Consider the following 26,052-nt stretch of genomic DNA (forward strand, 5'->3'; position numbering starts at 1 on the left):
CAACGATGACAATGCGTAAAGATCATCGTACCGAAAGGGCATAAATGTGTGTAGAGAAGTTATTACTGCAGTACGAAACTGTGCTTTTTCAACAGGTGGCTTAAGGTTCAAGTTGCTACATCGCTCTTTCAAAATGTGTCTCAGACTTTTTTATATCTTGCTTAGTACTTTTGGAGCACAATTTTAAAGAAATCAGCCAGGACTAAATTCACCACTCTGGGAGTTTTTCCAGCATAAAAATTGTTTTAGAAGGTTAAAAAACTTCTGAGACACTTTGGAAGACCCTTAGGACAGCTTGCACTCACACAAATTCCAGCAACATATCTCAAAGCATTGAAGCAAAACATTAGGGCTAATGTGCAGCATTGAATAAGCTCTTATCAATCGGGTAGCTGAATCTTACCAATATAATTACAACAATACAAATAGACTCCCTAAGTTGCTGTAAATAGTGACAATGGACCAATCAGAATAACAGCTTATTCAATGCTGCACAGCAGCAGAAACATTAGGGAAAACCGATTTTTGAAAGGTTAGGCAAATTACCTATCACGTGATAGTTATATTACCATGGTGACACTGTCTTTACCAAAATGGTTCCTTTATCTAGGCTTTTAGAATTTACGGGGGTTTTGAGCTTATTAAGCTCTAGAGAATTGTTTGATTATAAAGGTCAATTACTTGTCTCGTCCAAATGCTATTTTCTGTCACCTGGTGACTCCATCTGTGCTTCACATGCCTCGACGAAAAAAAAAAAACCAAGGTAATTCAGTGGATTTTCGACTGGATTCGAACACACATTGTACGGTACCCAGTCATCTAGCGAAGACATCACATTCAAAACCGCACCGCACTCAAAAAAGAGAGGTTCTTAGTACCCAAGCTAAGTTGTTTCAATTTTTGTGACTGCGACCCCTCCGGACGCTCTAGAGTTCATGGAACATTCGCACTTAAATACTCGCTATCATACACCGAACACAAACTTTATCGGAGCAATTAATACATCGCTTTACTGGGCGAAACACAGCCTTGTGGACAATTCTTGCTATCCTGCGTATAAATTCAGTAGATTTCCGATCGGATTCGAACTTACAACATACAGTATCCAGTCACTTAGCGAAGACATCACAGTCAAACCGCTCGGCCTTTTCAGATGGTTTATCATAACTTGAAAAACGAAATGACTTTTAGGTGATATTGTCTATCTTGTGTTTGGGAACACAACCAGAATGTTTACGAAATAATACATATCCTACTTTGTATCTTTGTACGACCGATGCGACCACAGTATCTGTAAAATGAAAATCAAACTTATTATGCATAAATGTTACTGCTATAGGTACTGTAAAAATAGTTTTGTTTTTTTTATTAACATTCCCCTATATTTATGTGTTACAAGATACACAACATTGGTGCTATTTAGGAACTCCGGCACCTACCGCAGAAGAACAAATAACACGAATATACGCGGGTTAATGACTTGATTGATATAAAGTATTTGGTGTATTTTACTTTTAGTCTTGACAAGAAAGATCTAGTTGCAACGCTCTGGCTTACTTTGATCATTTACTTAATAAGCCACGGAAAAACAAGATAAGCCAAAATCACAGACATTTTATCCTGTATTATGTCGAGAAAAATATTCACAACAAATTGAAAATTCATTGAGACACCAGCTACGGTAAAAATGATCAATTCTTATTACATGTTTGTGTGTTTTATGTTCTTATATGCTAGCGAGTTGCGTAAACGTGTTTTTTTAATCAGACAATCAAGATTTTCTCTATAATGCCGACTTTTCTTCTGTCCCGCAGGGCCCTCCCCCCTCTAGTCAAATAACAAAACAATATAACTTTTAATTTAGTCATTATGTAACGACATGTAGGTTATGTCACCTCTTGTGCGAGGAAATTCAATAACTGACACTATTTCCTATCTGGCAGGTGTCTCCACCTTCCCCTGCTTCGAGACGAGAAACAATTAACGTCACGTTACATTTGTTCATCGTGAGATTAGACTGGACATCAGAGTTAACCATTTTCCTGTGACTTATACCTCGTCAATTACTAGTCTTGAAATAAAGGTTCTACATTAGTGTTCAAACTCTATTTTCTGTCACCTTGTGACTCCATCTGTGATTCCCGCGCCTCAAAGGAAAAGAACGCAATTTAGTGAATTTTCGACTGGATTCGAACACAAATAGTACGGCATCCAGCATCAAGCGAAGATATCACAATCAAAAGCGCACCGCTCACATCACAATCAAAACCGCACCACACGGCCAAATCCCCACTCTCAAAAAAGAGTGGTTCAGTACCCGAGCTAAAATGTCACGACATGTAGGTGATGTCACCTCCTTTGCGGGCAAGTACGTTAACCGACACTGTTTCCTATCTGACAGGTGCCTCCTTCTCCTCCTAATTCTCCTGCTCCAAGCCGAGAACCAGATAAGGTAACGTCACATTCCTTCACTGTGAAATTAAACTGGACATCAGAGTTAACCATTTTCCTGTGACTTATACCTCGTCAATTACTAGTCTTGAAATAAAGGTTCTACATTAGTGTTCAAACTCTATTTTCTGTCACCTTGTGACTCCATCTGTGATTCCCACGCCTCAAAGGAAAAAGAACGCAATTTAGTGAATTTTCGACTGGATTCGAACACACATAGTACGGCATCCAGTCATCTAGCGAAGACATCACAAACAAAAGCTCACCGCTCGCATAATAATAAAAACCGCACCACACGGCCAAATTCCCACTCTCAAAAACGAGTGGTTCAGTACCCGAGCTAAAATGTCACGACATGTAGGTGATGTCGCCTCCTTTGCGGGCAAATACGTTAACCGACACTATTTCCTATCTGTCAGGTGCCTCCTACACCTCCTAATTCTCCTGCTCCAAGCCGAGAACCAGATAAGGTAACGTCACATTCCTTCACTGTGAAATTAAATTGGACATCAGAGTTAACCTTTTTTCTATGACTTATAGCTGCTACAATGACTGCGCAGTAATAATTTAAATTGCAACTCAATTTTTGTTGAAGTGGTGACACTATTTAAATATCTTACAGACTTCATCTGGTCGTCCTTCGCCTACCCCGAGTCAAGGAACAGTAAAGGTAACATTGAATTTGTTAATTGTGTGCTTATAGGTGATCCTAGGTTATTATTATGTTTATGTATCTGTCAAAACTTTCATCTGTGGCACCACTTACAACAACACAAAAACCAAAACCGATCGTCGAAGACTAGATGTAAAGTTTCTTTTCAGATGTCTTACAAAAACATTTACACTTATGCGTGAACTCTATTTGTCTGTGTAGTGGGTTTCATCTCTTTCTACTTATTATTAAGACAATTGGAACTAATTTGGGATAATTGGATCTTCATATTTTTCAAATTTCAAACTGTGTTAGGTATACTATAGCTGAATGTTAAAATTTACAAATGACTTTAAAAAAAACAAGTGTGTAACTTATAAAGAAAGGCAGGCAACCTTACATTTGCAGACTAAACCGGCATTACTACACCATCCCATAGTCCCAAATTAGTTCCAATCGTGTTCATTTTTCTAAAACCTAAATTGCATTTGCTCAGTGTGCCATTATGACAGTTAATACTGTTTTATATTATTTCTCTCAATCCTGGGAAATACAGTTAAGCTGCTTTTGTCTTTGAAAGATATCCTGCAAGGTCTTGCTTATCACCGAATTCCTTTTCATCGGTATTTTGATAAAACTTGTGAAAGCACTGACGCTATTTTTCTTTTATCATATACCCATGCCCATATTGCTACATCCTAGTGACGTTCAACGTAAAATATCAGCCGTGATTTTCACGGTAAACGTCGAGATATGCACGATGAACTTCATCAGTTTTAGGGTTTTCCCGAACTACATTAGCAGTTTGTTGGTAAACAACGTAAACAACAAAATGGCTGCCGCTCCTCGCCTGCGAAGCGATGTCACCGACGTATAAAAACTTGAAGGGCTTCGAGGAACACGGGTATTTCTGGTTGCAAAATACGGAAATATCACGTTGAGTCTTGAAATGTTTTCCCATAGTATTTTTTTGGTCAAGTTCTAGCAAACATTCTGCCGTTCGCACGGCGCCGGCACTGTGCACGGTCTCCACCGAACAGGTAGTGAGCGCGTGGCGTGACAGCGATGTCGCGCGCGCGACGACTGTTGACATGGCAACTCTAAAGGTAAACTAACAAAATGGCGTCCCCTCTCCGCGCGAGCTCCGTGCCGTACGACGATCGAAATCAGGATAGATTTAAAGCTGAGCAATTTTTGATCGGTTACATTTGTAATAGCATATTGCACCTTAAAATGTTCCTTCTGTATGACGATTTTTGTATCCCGGTGTCTTTTTTCTTGGGTTTCATTAAGATATGGACGACTTGCAGCGATGTAGCGCGTGATGTTGACATCTTCGTCGTATACTTTATGAATGAAGCCTGTTCACATAAACATTCTGATATTTATGCGCAAGGCGTAATAAAGTAAAGCCTCAAAATTAAAGGTTTTTCGTTCTATTAGTAAAATTATGGGCATGGGTATATGATAAATCGGTTATTACCCAATATCGCCTGTTCCTTGTGTCGTATCAGCATTCGTGTCATTTGAGCTGCGTCAGACACTCGACGTCGTCTCGCGTCTGACGCAGCACAAATGACACTCATGCTGATACGACACAGGAACAGGCGATATTGGGTAATAACCTCTAAGTATAATAGACGACTTCTCCTACGCCTTCTCGTAGTTCAGGAACAGATAAGGTAAGATAGCAGTTTATGTGGTCAGAACAATTGCACGTAAATGCAATTTTTCTGAGACTTATACCTCGTCAATTACTAGTCTTGAAATAAAGGTTCTATATTAGTGTTCAAACTCTATTTTCTGTCACCTTGTGACTCCATCTGTGATTCCCGCGCACCAAAGGAAAAGGAAACGAACGCAATTTAGTGAATTTTTACTGGATTCGAACACATAGTACGGCATCCAGTCATCTAGCGAAGACATCACAAACAAAAGCGCACCGCACGGCCAAATCCCCACTCTCAAAAAAGGGGGTTCAGTACCCAAACTAAAATGTCACGACATGTAGGTGATGTCGCCTCCTTTGCGGGCAAATACGATAACCGACACTGTTTCCTATCTGACAGGTGCCTCCTACTCCTCCTAATTCTCCTGCTCAAAGCCAGGAACCAGATAAGGTAACGTCACATTCCTTCACTGTGAAATTAAACTAGCATCAGAGTTAACATATTTTCTACGACTTATAGCTGCTACAATGACTGCGCAGTCATAATTTAAATCGCAACTCAATTTTTGCTGAAGTGGTGACACTTTTTAAAAATCTTACAGACTTCATCTGGTCGTCCTTCGCCTTCCCCGAGTCAAGGAACGGTAAAGGTAACATTGAATTAGTTAATTGTGTGCTTATAGGTGATCCTAGCTTATTATTATGTTTATGTCTCTGTCAAAACTTATCATCTGTGGCACCACTTACAACAACACAAAAACCAAACCGATCGTCGAAGACTAGATGTAAAGTTTCTTTCAGATGTCTTACAAAAACATTTACACTTATGCGTGAACTCTATTTGTCTGTGTAGTGGGTTTCATCTCTTTCTACTTATTATTAAGACAATTGGAACTAATTTGGGATAATTGGATCTTCATATTTTTCAAATTTCAACTGTGTTAGGTATACTATAACTGAATATTGCAATTTTACAAATTACTTTAAAAAAAACAAGTGTGTAACTTATAAAGAAAGGCAGGCGACCTTACATTTGCAGACTAAACCGGCATTACTACATCATCCCATAGTCCCAAATTAGTTCCAATCGTGTTCATTTTTCTAAAACCTAAATTGCATTTGCTCAGTGTGCCATTATGACAGTTAATACTGTTTTAAATTATTTCTCTCAATCCTGGGAAATACAGTTAAGCTGCTTTTGTCTTTGAAAAATTTCCTGCAAGGTCTTCCTTATCACCGAATTCCTTTTCACCGGTATTTTGATAAAACTTGTGAAAGCACTGACGATATTTTTCTTTTATCATATACCCATGCCCATATTGCTGCATCCTAGTGACGTTCAACGTAAAATATCAGCCGTGATATTTCACGGTAAACGTCGAGATATGCACGATGAACGTCATCAGTTTTAGAGTTTTCCCGAACTACATTAGCAGTTTGTTGGTAAACAACGTAAACAACAAAATGGCTGCCGCTCCCCACCTGCGAAGCGATGTCACCGACGTAAAAACTTGAAGGGCTTCGAGGAACACGGGTATTTCTGGTTGCAAAATACGGAAATATCACGTTGAGTCTTGAAATGTTTTCCCATGGTATTTTTTTGGTCAAGTTCTAGCAAACATTCTGCCGTTCGCACGGCGCCGGCACTGTGCACGGTCTCCACCGAACAGGTAGTGAGCGCGTGGCGTGACAGCGATGTCGCGCGCGCGACGACTGTTGACATGGCAACTCTAAAGGTAAACTAACAAAATGGCGTCCCCTCTCCGTGCGAGCTCCGTGCCGTACGACGATCGAAATCAGGATAGATTTAAAGCTGAGCAGTTTTTGATCGGTTCAGTTGTACTAGGATATTTCACCTTAAAATGTTCCTTCCGTATGACGATTTTTGTATCCCGGTGTCTTTCTTCTTGGGTTTCATTGAAATATGGACGACTTGCAGCGATGTCGCGCGTGATGTTGACATCTTCGCCATATACTTTATGAATGAAGCCTGTTCACATAAACATTCTGATATTTATGCGCAAGGCGTAATAAAGTAAAGCCTCAAAATTAAAGGTTTTTCGTTCTATTTGTAAAAATTTCCTAAAATTATGGCATGGGTATATGATAAATCGGTTATTACCCAATATCGCCTGTTCCTTGTGTCGTATCAGCATTCGTGTCATTTGTGCTGCGTCAGACACTCGACGTCGTCTCGTGTCTGACGCAGCACAATGACACTCATGCTGATACGACACAGGAACAGGCGATATTGGGTAATAACCTCTAAGTATAATAGACGACTTCTCCTACGCCTTCTCGTAGTTCAGGAACAGATAAGGTAAGATAGCAGTTTATGTGGTCAGAACAATTGCACGTAAATGCAATTTTTCTGAGACTTATACCTCGTCAATTACTAGTCTTGAAATAAAGGTTCTATATTAGTGTTCAAACTCTATTTTCTGTCACCTTGTGACTCCATCTGTGATTCCCGCGCACCAAAGGAAAACGAACGCAATTTAGTGAATTTTTACTGGATTCGAACACATAGTACGGCATCCAGTCATCTAGCGAAGACATCACAATCAAAAGCGCACCGCACGGCCAAATCTCCACTCTCAAAAAGAATGGTTCAGTACCCGAACTAAAATGTCACGACATGTAGGTGATGTCGCCCTCCTTGCGGGCAAATACGATAATCGACACTGTTTCCTATCTGACAGGTGCCTCCTACTCCTCCTAATTCTCCCGCTCAAAGCCGAGAATCAGATAACGTAACGTTACATTCCTTCACTGTGAAATTAAACTGGACATCAGAGTTAACATTTTTCTACGACTTATAGCTGCTACAATGACTGCGCAGTCATAATTTAAATCGCAACTCAATTTTTGCTGAAGTGGTGACACTTTTTAAAAATCTTACAGACTTCATCTGGTCGTCCTTCGCCTTCCGCGAGTCAAGGAACGGTAAAGGTAACATTGAATTAGTTAATTGTGTGCTTATAGGTGATCCTAGGTTATTATAATGTTTATATATCTGTCAAAACTTATCATCTGCGGCACCACTTACAACAAAAAAAACCAACACCGATCGTCAAAGACTAAATGTAAAGTTTCTTTTCAGATGTCTTACAAAAACATTTACAGTTATGCGTGAACTCTTTTTGTCTGTGTAGTGGGTTTGTTCTCTTTCTACTTATTATTAAGACAATTGGAACTAATTTGGGATAATTGGAATTTCATATTTTTCAAATTTCAAACTGTGTTAGGTATACTATAGCTGAATGTTGCAATTTTACAAATTACTTTAAAAAAAACAAGTGTGTAACTTATAAATAAAGCAGGCGACCTTACATTTACAGACTAAACCGGCATTACTACACCCTCCCATAGTCCCAAATTAGTTCCAATCGTGTTCATTTTTCTAAAACCTAAATTGCATTTGCTCAGTGTGCCATTATGACAGTTAATACTGTTTTAAATTATTTCTCTCAATCCTGGGAAATACAGTTAAGCTGCTTTTTGTCTTTGAAAGATATCCTGCAAGGTCTTCCTTATCACCGAATTCCTTTTCACCGGTATTTTGATAAAACTTGCAAAAGCACTGACGCTATTTTTTTTTTGTATAATAGACTTCTCCTACGCCTTCTAGTAGTTCAGGAACAGATAAGGTAAGATAGCAGTTTATGTGGTCAGAACAATTGCCACGTAAATGCAATTTTTCTGAGACTTATACCTCGTCAATTACTAGTCTTGAAATAAAGGTTCTACATTAGTGTTCAAACTCTATTTCTGTCACCTTGTGACTCCATCTGTGATTCACGCGCCTCAAAGGAAAACGAACGCAATTTAGTGAATTTTCGCCTGGATTCGAACACACATAGCACGGCATCCAGTCATCTAGCGAAGACATCACAATCAAAAGCGCACCGCACTGCCAAATCTCCACTCTCAAAAAAGAGTGGTTCAGTACCCGAGCTAAAATGTCACGACATGTAGGTGATGTCGCCTCCTTTGCGGGCGAATACGATAACCGACACTGTTACCTATCTGACATGTGCCTCCTACTCCTAATTCTCCTGCTCAAGCCGAGAACCAGATAACGTAACGTTACATTCCTTCACTGTGAAATTAAACTGGACATCAGAGCTAACTTTTTTTCAATGACGTATAGCTGGTACAATGACTGCGCACTCATAATTTAAATCGCAACTCAATTTTTCCTGAAGTGGTGACACCATTTAAAAATCTTACAGACTTCATCTGGTCGTCCTTCGCCTTCCCCGAGTCAAGGAACGGTAAAGGTAACATTGAATTAGTTAATTGTGTGCTTATAGATGATCCTAGGTTATTATTATGTTTATGTATCTGTCAAAACTTATCATCTGTGGCACCACTTACAACAACACAAAAACCAAAACCGATCGTCGGAGACTAGATGTAAAGTTTCTTTTCAGATGTCTTACAAAAACATTTACAGTTATGCGTGAACATATTTTGTCTGTGTAGTGGGTTTGTTCTCTTTCTACTTATTATTAAGACAATTGGAACTAATTTGGGATAATTGGATCTTCATATTTTTCAAATTTCAAACTGTGTTAGGTATACTATAGCTGAATATTGCAATTATACAAATTACATTAAAAAAACAAGTGTGTAACTTATAAAGAAAAGCAGGCGACCTTACATTGCAGACTAAACCGGCATTACTACACCATCCCATAGTCCCAAATTAGTTCCAATCGTGTTCATTTTTCTAAAACCTAAATTGCATTTGCTCAGTGTGCCATTATGACAGTTAATACTGTTTTAAATTATTTCTCTCAATCCTGGGAAATACAGTTAAGCTGCTTTTGTCTTTGAAAGATATCCTGCAAGGTCTTCCTTATCACCGAATTCCTTTTCACCGGTATTTTGATAAAACTTGTGAAAGCACTGACGCTATTTTTCTTGTATAATAGACGACTTCTCCTACGCCTTCTCGTAGTTCAGGAACAGATAAGGTAAGATAGCAGTTTATGTGGTCAGAACAATTGCACGTAAATGCAATTTCTCTGAGACTATACCTCGTCAATTACTAGTCTTGAAATAAAGGTTCTATATTAGTGTTCAAACTCTATTTTCTGTCACCTTGTGACTCCATCTGTGATTCACGCGCCTCAAAGGAAAAAGAACACAATTTAGTGAATTTTCGACTGGATTCGAACACACATAGTACGGCATCCAGTCATCTAGCGAAGACATCACAATCAAAAGCTCACCGCACGGCCAAATCTCCACTCTCAAAAAAGAGTGGTTCAGTACCCGAACTAAATGTCACGACATGTAGGTGATGTCGCCTCCTTTGCGGGCAAATACGATAATCGACACTGTTTCCTATCTGACAGGTGCCTCCTACTCCTCCTAATTCTCCCGCTCAAAGCCGAGAATCAGATAACGTAACGTTACATTCCTTCACTGTGAAATTAAACTGGACATCAGAGTTAACATTTTTCTACGACTTATAGCTGCTACAATGACTGCGCAGTCATAATTTAAATCGCAACTCAATTTTTGCTGAAGTGGTGACACTTTTTAAAAATCTTACAGACTTCATCTGGTCGTCCTTCGCCTTCCGCGAGTCAAGGAACGGTAAAGGTAACATTGAATTAGTTAATTGTGTGCTTATAGGTGATCCTAGGTTATTATAATGTTTATATATCTGTCAAAACTTATCATCTGCGGCACCACTTACAACACAAAAAAAACCAACACCGATCGTCAAAGACTAAATGTAAAGTTTCTTTTCAGATGTCTTACAAAAACATTTACAGTTATGCGTGAACTCTTTTTGTCTGTGTAGTGGGTTTGTTCTCTTTCTACTTATTATTAAGACAATTGGAACTAATTTGGGATAATTGGATTTCATATTTTTCAAATTTCAAACTGTGTTAGGTATACTATAGCTGAATGTTGCAATTTTACAAATTACTTTAAAAAAAACAAGTGTGTAACTTATAAATAAAAGCAGGCGACCTTACATTTACAGACTAAACCGGCATTACTACACCCTCCCATAGTCCCAAATTAGTTCCAATCGTGTTCATTTTTCTAAAACCTAATTGCATTTGCTCAGTGTGCCATTATGACAGTTAATACTGTTTTAAATTATTTCTCTCAATCCTGGGAAATACAGTTAAGCTGCTTTTGTCTTTGAAAGATATCCTGCAAGGTCTTCCTTATCACCGAATTCCTTTTCACCGGTATTTTGATAAAACTTGCAAAAGCACTGACGCTATTTTTTTTTTTGTATAATAGACTTCTCCTACGCCTTCTAGTAGTTCAGGAACAGATAAGGTAAGATAGCAGTTTATGTGGTCAGAACAATTGCACGTAAATGCAATTTTTCTGAGACTTATACCACGTCAATTACTAGTCTTGAAATAAAGGTTCTACATTAGTGTTCAAACTCTATTTTCTGTCACCTTGTGACTCCATCTGTGATTCACGCGCCTCAAAGGAAAACGAACGCAATTTAGTGAATTTTCGCCTGGATTCGAACACACATAGCACGGCATCCAGTCATCTAGCGAAGACATCACAATCAAAAGCGCACCGCACTGCCAAATCTCCACTCTCAAAAAAGAGTGGTTCAGTACCCGAGCTAAAATGTCACGACATGTAGGTGATGTCGCCTCCTTTGCGGGCGAATACGATAACCGACACTGTTACCTATCTGACATGTGCCTCCTACTCCTAATTCTCCCGCTCAAAGCCGAGAACCAGATAACGTAACGTTACATTCCTTCACTGTGAAATTAAACTGGACATCAGAGCTAACTTTTTTTCAATGACGTATAGCTGGTACAATGACTGCGCACTCATAATTTAAATCGCAACTCAATTTTTCCTGAAGTGGTGACACCATTTAAAAATCTTACAGACTTCATCTGGTCGTCCTTCGCCTTCCCCGAGTCAAGGAACGGTAAAGGTAACATTGAATTAGTTAATTGTGTGCTTATAGGTGATCCTAGGTTATTATTATGTTTATGTATCTGTCAAAACTTATCATCTGTGGCACCACTTACAACAACACAAAAACCAAAACCGATCGTCGGAGACTAGATGTAAAGTTTCTTTTCAGATGTCTTACAAAAACATTTACAGTTATGCGTGAACATATTTTGTCTGTGTAGTGGGTTTGTTCTCTTTCTACTTATTATTAAGACAATTGGAACTAATTTGGGATAATTGGATCTTCATATTTTTCAAATTTCAAACTGTGTTAGGTATACTATAGCTGAATATTGCAATTATACAAATTACATTAAAAAAACAGTGTGTAACTTATAAAGAAAGCAGGCGACCTTACATTTGCAGACTAAACCGGCATTACTACACCATCCCATAGTCCAAATTAGTTCCAATCGTGTTCATTTTTCTAAACCTAAATTGCATTTGCTCAGTGTGCCATTATGACAGTTAATACTGTTTAAAATTATTTCTCTCAATCCTGGGAAATACAGTTAAGCTGCTTTTGTCTTTGAAAGATATCCTGCAAGGTCTTCCTTATCACCGAATTCCTTTTCACCGGTATTTTGATAAAACTTGTGAAAGCACTGACGCTATTTTTCTTGTATAATAGACGACTTCTCCTACGCCTTCTCGTAGTTCAGGAACAGATAAGGTAAGATAGCAGTTTATGTGGTCAGAACAATTGCACGTAAATGCAATTTCTCTGAGACTTATACCTCGTCAATTACTAGTCTTGAAATAAAGGTTCTATATTAGTGTTCAAACTCTATTTTCTGTCACCTTGTGACTCTATCTGTGATTCCCGCGCCTCAAAGGAAAAAGAACACAATTTAGTGAATTTCGACTGGATTCGAACACACATAGTACGGCATCCAGTCATCTAGCGAAGACATCACAATCAAAAGCTCACCGCACGGCCAAATCTCCACTCTCAAAAAAGAGTGGTTCAGTACCCGAACTAAAATGTCACGACATGTAGGTGATGTCGCCTCCTTTGCGGGCAAATACGATAATCGACACTGTTTCCTATCTGACAGGTGCCTCCTACTCCTCCTAATTCTCCCGCTCAAAGCCGAGAATCAGATAACGTAACGTTACATTCCTTCACTGTGAAATTAAACTGGACATCAGAGTTAACATTTTTCTACGACTTATAGCTGCTACAATGACTGCGCAGTCATAATTTAAATCGCAACTCAATTTTTGCTGAAGTGGTGACACTTTTTAAAAATCTTACAGACTTCATCTGGTCGTCCTTCGCCTTCCGCGAGTCAAGGAACGGTAAAGGTAACATTGAATTAGTTAATTGTGTGCTTATAGGTGATCCTAGGTTATTATAATGTTTATATATCTGTCAAAACTTATCATCTGCGGCACCACTTACAACAACAACAAAAACCAACACCGATCGTCAAAGACTAAATGTAAAGTTTCTTTTCAGATGTCTTACAAAAACATTTACAGTTATGCGTGAACTCTTTTTGTCTGTGTAGTGGGTTTGTTCTCTTTCTACTTATTATTAAGACAATTGGAACTAATTTGGGATAATTGGAATTTCATATTTTTCAAATTTCAAACTGTGTTAGGTATACTATAGCTGAATGTTGCAATTTTACAAATTACTTTAAAAAAAACAAGTGTGTACTTATAATAAAAGCAGGCGACCTTACATTTACAGACTAAACCGGCATTACTACACCCTCCCATAGTCCCAAATTAGTTCCAATCGTGTTCATTTTTCTAAAACCTAAATTGCATTTGCTCAGTGTGCCATTATGACAGTTAATACTGTTTTAAATTATTTCTCTCAATCCTGGGAAATACAGTTAAGCTGCTTTTGTCTTTGAAAGATATCCTGCAAGGTCTTCCTTATCACCGAATTCCTTTTCACCGGTATTTTGATAAAACTTGCAAAAGCACTGACGCTATTTTTTTTTTGTATAATAGACTTCTCCTACGCCTTCTAGTAGTTCAGGAACAGATAAGGTAAGATAGCAGTTTATGTGGTCAGAACAATTGCACGTAAATGCAATTTTTCTGAGACTTATACCACGTCAATTACTAGTCTTGAAATAAAGGTTCTACATTAGTGTTCAAACTCTATTTTCTGTCACCTTGTGACTCCATCTGTGATTCACGCGCCTCAAAGGAAAACGAACGCAATTTAGTGAATTTTCGCCTGGATTCGAACACACATAGCACGGCATCCAGTCATCTAGCGAAGACATCACAATCAAAAGCGCACCGCACTGCCAAATCTCCACTCTCAAAAAAGAGTGGTTCAGTACCCGAGCTAAAATGTCACGACATGTAGGTGATGTCGCCTCCTTTGCGGGCGAATACGATAACCGACACTGTTACCTATCTGACATGTGCCTCCTACTCCTAATTCTCCTGCTCAAAGCCGAGAACCAGATAACGTAACGTTACATTCCTTCACTGTGAAATTAAACTGGACATCAGAGCTAACTTTTTTTCAATGACGTATAGCTGGTACAATGACTGCGCACTCATAATTTAAATCGCAACTCAATTTTTCCTGAAGTGGTGACACATTTAAAAATCTTACAGACTTCATCTGGTCGTCCTTCGCCTTCCCCGAGTCAAGGAACGGTAAAGGTAACATTGAATTAGTTAATTGTGTGCTTATAGATGATCCTAGGTTATTATTATGTTTATGTATCTGTCAAAACTTATCATCTGTGGCACCACTTACAACAACACAAAAACCAAAACCGATCGTCGGAGACTAGATGTAAAGTTTCTTTTCAGATGTCTTACAAAAACATTTACAGTTATGCGTGAACATATTTTGTCTGTGTAGTGGGTTTGTTCTCTTTCTACTTATTATTAAGACCATTGGAACTAATTTGGGATAATTGGATCTTCATATTTTTCAAATTTCAAACTGTGTTAGGTATACTATAGCTGAATATTGCAATTATACAAATTACATTAAAAAAACAAGTGTGTAACTTATAAAGAAAAGCAGGCGACCTTACATTTGCAGACTAAACCGGCATTACTACACCATCCCATAGTCCCAAATTAGTTCCAATCGTGTTCATTTTTCTAAAACCTAAATTGCATTTGCTCAGTGTGCCATTATGACAGTTAATACTGTTTAAAATTATTTCTCTCAATCCTGGGAAATACAGTTAAGCTGCTTTTGTCTTTGAAAGATATCCTGCAAGGTCTTCCTTATCACCGAATTCCTTTTCACCGGTATTTTGATAAAACTTGTGAAAGCACTGACGCTATTTTTCTTGTATAATAGACGACTTCTCCTACGCCTTCTCGTAGTTCAGGAACAGATAAGGTAAGATAGCAGTTTATGTGGTCAGAACAATTGCACGTAAATGCAATTTCTCTGAGACTTATACCTCGTCAATTACTAGTCTTGAAATAAAGGTTCTATATTAGTGTTCAAACTCTATTTTCTGTCACCTTGTGACTCTATCTGTGATTCCCGCGCCTCAAAGGAAAAAGAACACAATTTAGTGAATTTTCGACTGGATTCGAACACACATAGTACGGCATCCAGTCATCTAGCGAAGACATCACAATCAAAAGCTCACCGCACGGCCAAATCTCCACTCTCAAAAAGAGTGGTTCAGTACCCGAACTAAAATGTCACGACATGTAGGTGATGTCGCCTCCTTTGCGGGAAAATACGATAACCGACACTGTTTCCTATCTGACAGGTGCCTCCTACTCCTCCTAATTCTCCTGCTCAAAGCCGAGAACCAGATAACGTAACGTTACATTCCTTCCCTGTGAAATTAAACTGGACATCAGAGCTAACTTTTTTTCAATGACTTATAGCTGGTGCAATGACCTGCGCAGTCATAATTTAAATCGCAACTCCATTTTTGCTGAAGTGGTGACACTATTTAAATATCTTACAGACTTCATCTGGTCGTCCTTCGCCTTCCCCGAGTCAAGGAACGGTAAAGGTAACATTGAATTAGTTAATTGTGTGCTTATAGATGATCCTAGGTTATTATTATGTTAATGTATCTGTCAAAACTTATCATCTGTGGCACCACTTACAACAACAAAAAAACCAAAACCGATCGTCGAAGACTAGATGTAAAGTTCCTTTCCAGATGTCTTACAAAAACATTTACAGTTATGCGTGAACTCTTTTTGTCTGTGTAGTGGGTTTGTTCTCTTTCTACTTATTATTAAGACAATTGGAACTAATTTTGGATAATTGGATCTTCATATTTTCAAATTTTAAACTGTGTTAGGTATACTATAGCTGAATGTTGCAATTTTACAAATTACATTAAAAAAACAAGTGTGTAACTTATAAAGAAAAGCAGGCGACCTTACATCTGCAGACTAAACCGGCATTACTACACCCTCCCATAGTCCTAAATTAGTTCCAATCGTGTTCATTTTTCTAAAACCTAAATTGCATTTGCTCAGTGTGCCATTATGACAGTTAATACTGTTTTAAATTATTTCTCTCAATCCTGGGAAATACAGTTAAGCTGCTTTTGTCTTTGAAAGATATCTTGCAAGGTCTTCCTTATCACCGAATTCCTTTTCACCGGTATTTTGATAAAACTTGTGAAAGCACTGACGCTATTTTTCTTGTATAATAGACGACTTCTCCTACGCCTTCTCGTAGTTCAGGAACAGATAAGGTAAGATAGCAGTTTATGTGGTCAGAACAATTGCACGTAAATGCAATTTCTCTGAGACTTATACCTCGTCAATTACTAGTCTTGAAATAAAGGTTCTACATTAGTGTTCAAACTCTATTTTCTGTCACCTTGTGACTCCATCTGTGATTCCCGCGCCTCAAAGGAAAACGAACGCAATTTAGTGAATTTTCGACTGGATTCGAACACACATAGCACGGCATCCAGATATCTAGCGAAGACATCACAATCAAAAGCGCACCGCACGGCCAAATCCCCACTCTCAAAAAAGAGTGGTTCAGTACCCGAGCTAAAATGTCACGACATGTAGGTGATGTCGCCTCCTTTGCGGGCGAATACGATAACCGACACTGTTTCCTATCTGACAGGTGCCTCCTACTCCTCCTAATTCTCCTGCTCAAAGCCGAGAACCAGATAACGTAACGTTACATTCCTTCACTGTGAAATTAAACTGGACATCAGAGTTAACTTTTTTTCAATGACTTATAGCTGATGCAATGACTGCGCAGTCATAATTTAATTAACAATTCAATTTTTGCTGAAGTGGTGACACTATTTAAAAATCTTACAGACTTCATCTGGTCGTCCTTCGCCTTCCCCGAGTCAAGGAACGATAAAGGTAACATTGAATTAGTTAATTGTGTGCTTATAGATGATCCTAGGTTATTAATATGTTTACGTATCTGTCAAAACTTATCATCTGTGGCACCACTTACAACAACACAAAAACCAAAACCGATCGTCGAAGACTAGATGTAAAGTTCCTTTTCAGATGTCTTACAAAAACATTTACAGTTATGCGTGAACTCTTTTTGTCTGTGTAGTGGGTTTGTTCTCTTTCTACTTATTATTAAGACAATTGGAACTAATTTTGGATAATTGGATCTTCATATTTTTCAAATTTTAAACTGTGTTAGGTATACTATAGCTGAATGTTGCAATTTTACAAATTACATTAAAAAAACAAGTGTGTAACTTATAAAGAAAAGCAGGCGACCTTACATCTGCAGACTAAACCGGCATTACTACACCCTCCCATAGTCCTAAATTAGTTCCAATCGTGTTCATTTTTCTAAAACCTAAATTGCATTTGCTCAGTGTGCCATTATGACAGTTAATACTGTTTTAAATTATTTCTCTCAATCCTGGGAAATACAGTTAAGCTGCTTTTGTCTTTGAAAGATATCTTGCAAGGTCTTCCTTATCACCGAATTCCTTTTCACCGGTATTTTGATAAAACTTGTGAAAGCACTGACGCTATTTTTCTTGTATAATAGACGACTTCTCCTACGCCTTCTCGTAGTTCAGGAACAGATAAGGTAAGATAGCAGTTTATGTGGTCAGAACAATTGCACGTAAATGCAATTTCTCTGAGACTTATACCTCGTCAATTACTAGTCTTGAAATAAAGGTTCTACATTAGTGTTCAAACTCTATTTTCTGTCACCTTGTGACTCCATCTGTGATTCCCGCGCCTCAAAGGAAAACGAACGCAATTTAGTGAATTTTCGACTGGATTCGAACACACATAGCACGGCATCCAGATATCTAGCGAAGACATCACAATCAAAAGCGCACCGCACGGCCAATCCCCACTCTCAAAAAAGAGTGGTTCAGTACCCGAGCTAAAATGTCACGACATGTAGGTGATGTCGCCTCCTTTGCGGGCGAATACGATAACCGACACTGTTTCCTATCTGACAGGTGCCTCCTACTCCTCCTAATTCTCCTGCTCAAAGCCGAGAACCAGATAACGTAACGTTACATTCCTTCACTGTGAAATTAAACTGGACATCAGAGTTAACTTTTTTTCAATGACTTATAGCTGATGCAATGACTGCGCAGTCATAATTTAATTAACAATTCAATTTTTGCTGAAGTGGTGACACTATTTAAAAATCTTACAGACTTCATCTGGTCGTCCTTCGCCTTCCCCGAGTCAAGGAACGATAAAGGTAACATTGAATTAGTTAATTGTGTGCTTATAGATGATCCTAGGTTATTAATATGTTTACGTATCTGTCAAAACTTATCATCTGTGCACCACTTACAACAACACAAAAACCAAAACCGATCGTCGAAGACTAGATGTAAAGTTCCTTTTCAGATGTCTTACAAAAACATTTACAGTTATGCGTGAACTCTTTTTGTCTGTGTAGTGGGTTTGTTCTCTTTCTACTTATTATTAAGACAATTGGAACTAATTTTGGATAATTGGATCTTCATATTTTTCAAATTTCAAACTGTGTTAGGTATACTATATAGGCGAGCGGCGAATCCACAAAAAGGGCCTTATTTTAGGAGTTTAATGTACCCACATTACATACGGCCACATCATACGTCATTTGAAAGCTTATTATCTCTACTTTAAGAAAATTGACGATGTGGAGCTGCCAAGTAGGGTCATAATCTCCTAATTTGCATAATTAACAAGGGTACCCAATTTGCATAAATGCGATATAATATTTGAAATTTATTGTTAACTTCTCTAACGATGCGTTTAAACTATCGAGTGATATATCAAATGAAAGGTCTTTCCATGTAAAATACAAAATGGATATTAAAAGAGATATTGAAATTGATTATACTGAAATATTTACATGTTTATATGGAAAACAATATTTTCCCCTATTGAATAACAATATTTTAAAAATTTAACATATACAGCAACAACACACAGCCACACCATACGTCATTTGAAAGCTTATTATCTCTACTTTACGAAAATTGACAATTTGGAGCAACCAAATCGGGCCATAACCCCCTAATTTGCATAATAAACACACATACGCAATTTGCATAAATGCGATATAGTATTATAATTGTATAGTTAACTTTTCTAAACATACGTTTAAACTATCGAGTGATATATCAAATGAAAGGTAGTTACATGTAGAATACAAAATGAATATTCAAAGAGATATTGAAATGGATTTCACTGAAATATTTTCATATTTATATGGAAAAAATATTTTCCCCTTTAGAATAACAATATTTTAAAAATGTTAACACATAGAGTCCTATCATACAGCCACATCATACGTCATTTGAAAGCTTATTATATCTACTTGAAGAAAATTGACAATGTGGAGCTATCAAGGAAGGCCGTACCCCTTTATGTCCATAAATTACACTGGTAAGCAATTTGCAGAAATGAGATATGAAATTAGAAAATTCATTGTTAACTATTCTAAACACACTTTTACACTATCGAGTGATATATGGTCTGTGGTGATGGTATTTGCATGTAAAACACAAAATTGATATCAAAAGTGATATTTAAATTAATTTACGGAAATATTTTCATATTTCTGTCGAAATAAATATTTCCTCTTTTTAATAATGGTATTTAAAAAATTAATTTAAGTATCAATGCAACAAAAAGATCCACACGAAAGACACTATTGTAGTTGTTGAAATGTAGCTCTGTAGCTGAAACAATGTGTCAGAGTAAGCTGCAGTCAAAGTAATGGCATGATTCATGATCCAAATCATTATGTCATTTCCAGTAAATCTAGTAATTGTAGGAATTCATCATCCTCTTCTTCACCAGCATTGTCATGAGTAAAAGGGTTGCCACAGTTATCGCTGCCTTGGCAGGAACAAAGGTCTGTGCAGGGAAGATTAATTCGACAGCAGACACAATTGGTGACATGTAATAAGAGAAAGCAGCTCCGCAAATCGTTCATATCTTAGTTGTTTGAATTTTGTGTACGGTACATGTGTATATTGTAAGTGTATATTATGTTATGTTTGGCCGTTTTATGTATAGTGTTGATTTGCCATGGCGAGACGCAACCCTAATCTACGTGTTCTGCCCTATGGGGTAGCAAGACTAATGTGACACCGCGATCCTTTGATGCTACCTTTTGAGAGTACTGAGTTGTCTTCATCAGTCCTTCATTTTTTTTGGTGAAACATGTGCACTGATTGAATGATTGTAGGTGTTACCAATCGAGTTGTTCCACTGAAAGTTCAGTTTGTTCAAGTACGGAAGCTAGAATGTCTACTGTTCGTTCAGGCTGTATTTGTGTATGCTCATTTGAATCGGAGATCGGACTGTTGTAGGTTTTGTGAAGTTTGGCATCATCGTAACGCTTATATTTCCGTTTCTTATGTATGTGATTAGGCTACGCTCACAAATAACGGTGAGAGGCAGAGGAATTCGGGTTGGATTCGAAAATTTTGGGAGATTGTAGAGGGGTACTTGGAGATTTTGATCAGCATATAGGGGACCTGAAAATGTTTTGGTTCCCTTTTACTGTTTACGATTCCAAGGAAATTTGAAATTAATTTAATGAAAATTTAATAACATTTAAATGTCATCCGATTGTCCAAAGTTAGTAATAATTTAACAAGATTTAGAATCGTTTGGTCGCATTTCATTACTTTTATCTCGAAAATATCTTGTATTCTCTATTGCCTTGTTGTTGCATGATTGTTCTAATGTATCGTAATGTTCGCGTTTAACAAGGCCCTTGAATGTTGCCGTTTGGTTTCGTGAACCGCAATGTATCTGTTGGTTTTGTGTGTGTTTTGCAGTCGAGAATGTCCTCTTTGTTCCACCGATGACCTTTATAGATAATGAGGTCTAACGATATGATTTCTTGAGAAGAGCTTTCGAAAATTTGAAAGTATGATGCATTTTTTCATGTTTGATATGAATTCATTAAGCTCGTGTTGAGTTCCAATGAGAATCATACATCGTTTCTGAATCTCAGTCAGAGCGATATTTGTTCAGTGTGTTGCTGAATTATTCTCATTTTGTCTTGTGAAATGTAATGTCGGGAATTTCTGGTAAAACTGGAGATCTCGTACCGCACCCAAATACATGACGGTAAAATTCACTGTTGACTTGAAAGTGTTGTTTTTCAAGATTATTTTCAGCATAGCTATCATGTATTTTGTTGTTGGTTGTCTGATTATGCAATCATTTGATGATCTTTCCTGATTTAATGCTCTGTCGACTGATTCCATTGGTTCATTGTGCGTTGTATTAGTGTACATTGAAACAATGTCTAGTGTTACCAATGTCGCATTGGCCGGAACTTTTATTGTCTCAATTTTCCGTGTAAAATCAGTCGTATCTTTGATGTATGTTGTTTATTTCTTCACGATTTATTTGAGAAAATAGTCAATGAATTTTGATCTGTGAAAGGTTGGACTGCATCATCCACTTATAATTGGGCGGCCCACGAACTTTCCTCGTGGGCGTCATTTTGTTCACTTGTATTTTTAGCATAAGGTACCAACTTGTAAGTGGTGCTAGTGTTTTACTCTTAACTAGAATAATCGCCATGGCTAGTAACACTTTATATAAACAGCCAAACATAATATACACTGACAATATACACAATATCATACACAAAATGCAAACAACGAAGATAGGAACGGTGTGTTGAGTTGCTTTTCCTTCATTATATGACAATAAATACGATAAATGAAATATGGTGCCTTCCGTCTACATATTCCACATAACTGAACTGAAAATACAGATGTAACACAGATGTAGTAACCAATGATGTCTCCATCAAACAAGATTTCTAGAGAAATTGAAACAAAAATGACATCAATAATACAAAAGGGTCATTCAACACACAGCTATTTATAACAAGATTTGAACTAATTTGGGATAATTGGATGGTGAAGTAATGTCGGTTTAATTTGCAAATTTAAGCTCATCTGCTTTTCTTTTTACTTGTAATGTTTTTAAGAGTAACTTGTTATATTTCAACACTCAACTATAGAGCACAAAACACGCTTTAGAAAATTTGCAAAATATGAAGACCCAATTATCCCAAATTAGTTCCAATTGGTTTTATGTATTCTTGTTGTTCAGCTATATGGGAATTAGACAGGAAAATGTTCCAGTTTTCGTATCCTTAATAAACAAAAAATCAATTGCAAAACAAATTCAGATATTTATCCCCAAAACTTTAGCATTATTGCGTTATTAGTACACAATATTTTGAATATTATAAACTAGTCAAAACGTTTACGATTTAATTGAAAATATTCAATAAGAATATTTTGAATACACGTTTGGAGTTCATGATTCTATTCTACATACAAATACCTATCATTTGATATATCACTTGATAGTTGAAAAGTAAGTTTAGAGTACTTTACAATTGATTTTTGTAATTTTATATTGTATTCATGAAAATTAGGTACCCGTTTGCATTATGCAAATTAAATCATTACAGCCCTATTTGTCAGCTGCACATCGTCTTTTTTCATGAGGCAGAGATAATAGGCTTTCAAATAACGTTTGATGTGGTTGTGTGATGCGGTTCTATTTGTTAAAATTATTATAATATCGTTATTAAAAAGGGGAAAGTATATTGTTCTACATTAGTACGAAAAAATTTTAGTAAAATCATTTTAATATCTCTTTGGATATCCATTTTGTATTCTCCGTGCAAATACCTTTCATTTGATATATCACTCGATAGTTTAAAGTATGTTTATAGTAGTTAATAAATTTCTAATTTTATATCGCATTTATGCAAATAGGGTACCCATGTAAATTATGCAAATTAAGGGCCACGTCCGTACCTGACAGCTCCACATTGTCAATTTTCTTGAAGTAGAGATAGTAAGCTTTTAAATAACGTATGATGATGCTGTAAGATTTGGCTTTTTGTATTAAATTTTTTTAAATATTGTTATTGAAAAGGGGAAAATATTTTTTCAATATAAATATGACAATATTTCAGTAAAATGAATTTAAATATATTTTTGGATGTCTTTTTAGTATTCTACATGCAAATACCTTTCATTTGATATATCACTCGATAGTTTAAAAGTATTTTTCGAGTAGTGAATAATAAATATCTAATATTAATCGCATTTATGCAAATTGGGTACCCGTGGGACTTATGCAAATTAGGGGCTACGGCCGTACTTGACAACTAAATGTTGTCTATTTTCTTCAAGTAGAGATAGTAAGCTTTCAAATGATGTATAATGTGGTTGTATGATGTGGCTGTATGTGTTCAATTTTTTAAGATATTATTATTCAAAAGGGTTAAATATTTTTTTCAATATTAATATGAAAATATTTCAGTAAAACCATTTTAAATATCTTTTTGGATATCAATTTTGTATTCTACATGCAAATACCTTTCATTTGATATATCACTCAATAGTTTAAAAGTATGTTTAGAGTAGTTAACAATGAATTTCCTAATTTTATATCACATTTATGCAAATTGGGTACCCATGTGAATTATGCAAATTAGGGGGTTATGGCCCTACTTGGCAGCTCCACATCGTCAATTTTCTTGAAGTAGAGATAATAAGCTTTCAAATGATGTATGATGTGGCGTATGTAAGGTGGGTACATTAAGTGTGAAAAATGGGTGTGTCTGCCGCTCCCCTAATAGCTGAATGTTGCAATTTTACAAATTACTTTAAAAAAAACAAGTGTGTAACTTATAAAGAAAGGCAGGCGACCTTACATCTGCAGACTAAACCGCATTACTACACCATCCCATAGTCCCAAATTAGTTCCAATCGTGTTCATTTTTCTAAAACCTAAATTGCATTTGCTCAGTGTGCCATTATGACAGTTAATACTGTTTTAAATTATTTCTCTCAATCCTGGGAAATACAGTTAAGCTGCTTTTGTCTTTGAAAGATATCCTCCTGCAAGGTCTTCCTTATCACCGAATTCCTTTTCACCGGTATTTTGATAAAACTTGTGAAAGCACTGACGCTATTTTTCTTGTATAATAGACGACTTCTCCTACGCCTTCTCGTAGTTCAGGAACAGATAAGGTAAGATAGCAGTTTATGTGGTCAGAACAATTGCACGTAAATGCAATTTTTCTGAGACTTATACCTCGTCAATTACTAGTCTTGAAATAAAGGTTCTACATTAGTGTTCAAACTCTATTTTCTGTCACCTTGTGACTCCATCTGTGATTCACGCGCCTCAAACGAAAACGAACGCAATTTAGTGAATTTTCGACTGGATTCGAACACACATAGCACGGCATCCAGATATCTAGCGAAGACATCACAATCAAAAGCGCACCGCACGGCCAAATCACCACTCTCAAAAAAGAGTGGTTCAGTACCCGAGCTAAAATGTCACGACATGTAGGTGATGTCGCCTCCTTTGCGGGAAAATACGATAACCGACACTGTTTCCTATCTGACAGGTGCCTCCTACTCCTCCTAATTCTCCTGCTCAAAGCCGAGAACCAGATAACGTAACGTTACATTCCTTCACTGTGAAATTAAACTGGACATCAGAGTTAACTTTTTTTCAATGACTTATAGCTGATGCAATGACTGCGCAGTCATAATTTAATTGACAATTCAATTTTTGCTGAAGTGGTGACACTATTTAAAATCTTACAGACTTCATCTGGTCGTCCTTCGCCTTCCCCGAGTCAAGGAACGGTAAAGGTAACATTGAATTAGTTAATTGTGTGCTTATAGATGATCCTAGGTTATTAATATGTTTACGTATCTGTCAAAACTTATCATCTGTGGCACCACTTACAACAACAAAAAAAACCAAAACCGATCGTCGAAGACTAGATGTAAAGTTCCTTTCCAGATGTCTTACAAAAACATTTACAGTTATGCGTGAACTCTTTTTGTCTGTGTAGTGGGTTTGTTCTCTTTCTACTTATTATTAAGACAATTGGAACTAATTTGGGATAATTGGATCTTCATATTTTTCAAATTTCAAACTGTGTTAGGTATACTATAGCTGAATGTTGCAATTTTACAAATTACTTTAAAAAAACAAGTGTGTAACTTATAAAGAAAAGCAGGCGACCTTACATTTGCAGACTAAACCGGCATTACTACACCATCCCATAGTCCCAAATTAGTTCCAATCGTGTTCATTTTTCTAAAACCTAAATTGCATTTGCTCAGTGTGCCATTATGACAGTTAATACTGTTTTAAATTATTTCTCTCAATCCTGGGAAATACAGTTAAGCTGCTTTTGTCTTTGAAAGATATCCTGCAAGGTCTTCCTTATCACCGAATTCCTTTTCACCGGTATTTTGATAAAACTTGTGAAAGCACTGACGCTATTTTTCTTGTATAATAGACGACTTCTCCCTACGCCTTCTCGTAGTTCAGGAACAGATAAGGTAAGATAGCATTTTATGTGGTCAGAACATTTGCACTTAAATGCAATTTCAATACTTTACCTATTAACTAGTACGATGATGTAACTTATAAATTGCAATCTTTTCTTTCATGAACTTTAGCAAGATTACTATTTAAAAAAAGTTGGACACCGCTCAAAATGGAAATTGCTGCCTAGACATTACGATTACGTTGTTTCGATCGTTTGTAACCGATATTCTCCAACCTATCTTCAGTATGATTTTTCATTAGTAGTCTCAGTGTGTAATACAGCTTTGTCACTATTTTTATCTCAGGTATCCTCTCATCCTTCGCTGAGGTCAGAATTGGTCAGGTAATGATGATTTTAATTATTGGGTGGTCAAAAGAAAATACCATAATCACCATAACAACAAATTGTTTTTATATCCAAGAAGTATGTTAAGTAATTTAATCTGTGTTTGGTCTATCATTATTTGCTGTCGCGCCCATTTTTAACCCTGATTAACGAGAAAAC

The 26,052-nt window shown here is 36.9% G+C and overlaps 3 long non-coding RNA genes across 3 annotated transcripts; all 3 read left to right on the forward strand.

Moving 5' to 3' along the window:
* The first annotated feature begins 2,399 nt into the window (after positions 1-2,399).
* LOC139131226 (uncharacterized) lies at positions 2,400-5,203 on the forward strand. Its single transcript, XR_011552085.1, has 4 exons — positions 2,400-2,452; positions 2,871-2,921; positions 3,074-3,121; positions 5,173-5,203. It is a non-coding gene; the product is annotated as an uncharacterized lncRNA (long non-coding RNA).
* A 9,837-nt stretch (positions 5,204-15,040) lies between these two features.
* Positions 15,041-16,420, forward strand: LOC139131283 (uncharacterized). Its single transcript, XR_011552101.1, has 3 exons — positions 15,041-15,084; positions 15,674-15,721; positions 16,379-16,420. It is a non-coding gene; the product is annotated as an uncharacterized lncRNA (long non-coding RNA).
* A 1,923-nt stretch (positions 16,421-18,343) lies between these two features.
* On the forward strand, positions 18,344-25,882 carry LOC139131338 (uncharacterized). The gene is made up of 3 exons (XR_011552113.1): positions 18,344-18,393; positions 24,179-24,220; positions 25,853-25,882. It is a non-coding gene; the product is annotated as an uncharacterized lncRNA (long non-coding RNA).
* Positions 25,883-26,052: the final 170 nt, after the last annotated feature.

This window comes from Ptychodera flava, chromosome 1, assembly GCF_041260155.1.
Source record: "Ptychodera flava strain L36383 chromosome 1, AS_Pfla_20210202, whole genome shotgun sequence".
NCBI classification, from domain to species: domain Eukaryota; kingdom Metazoa; phylum Hemichordata; class Enteropneusta; family Ptychoderidae; genus Ptychodera; species Ptychodera flava.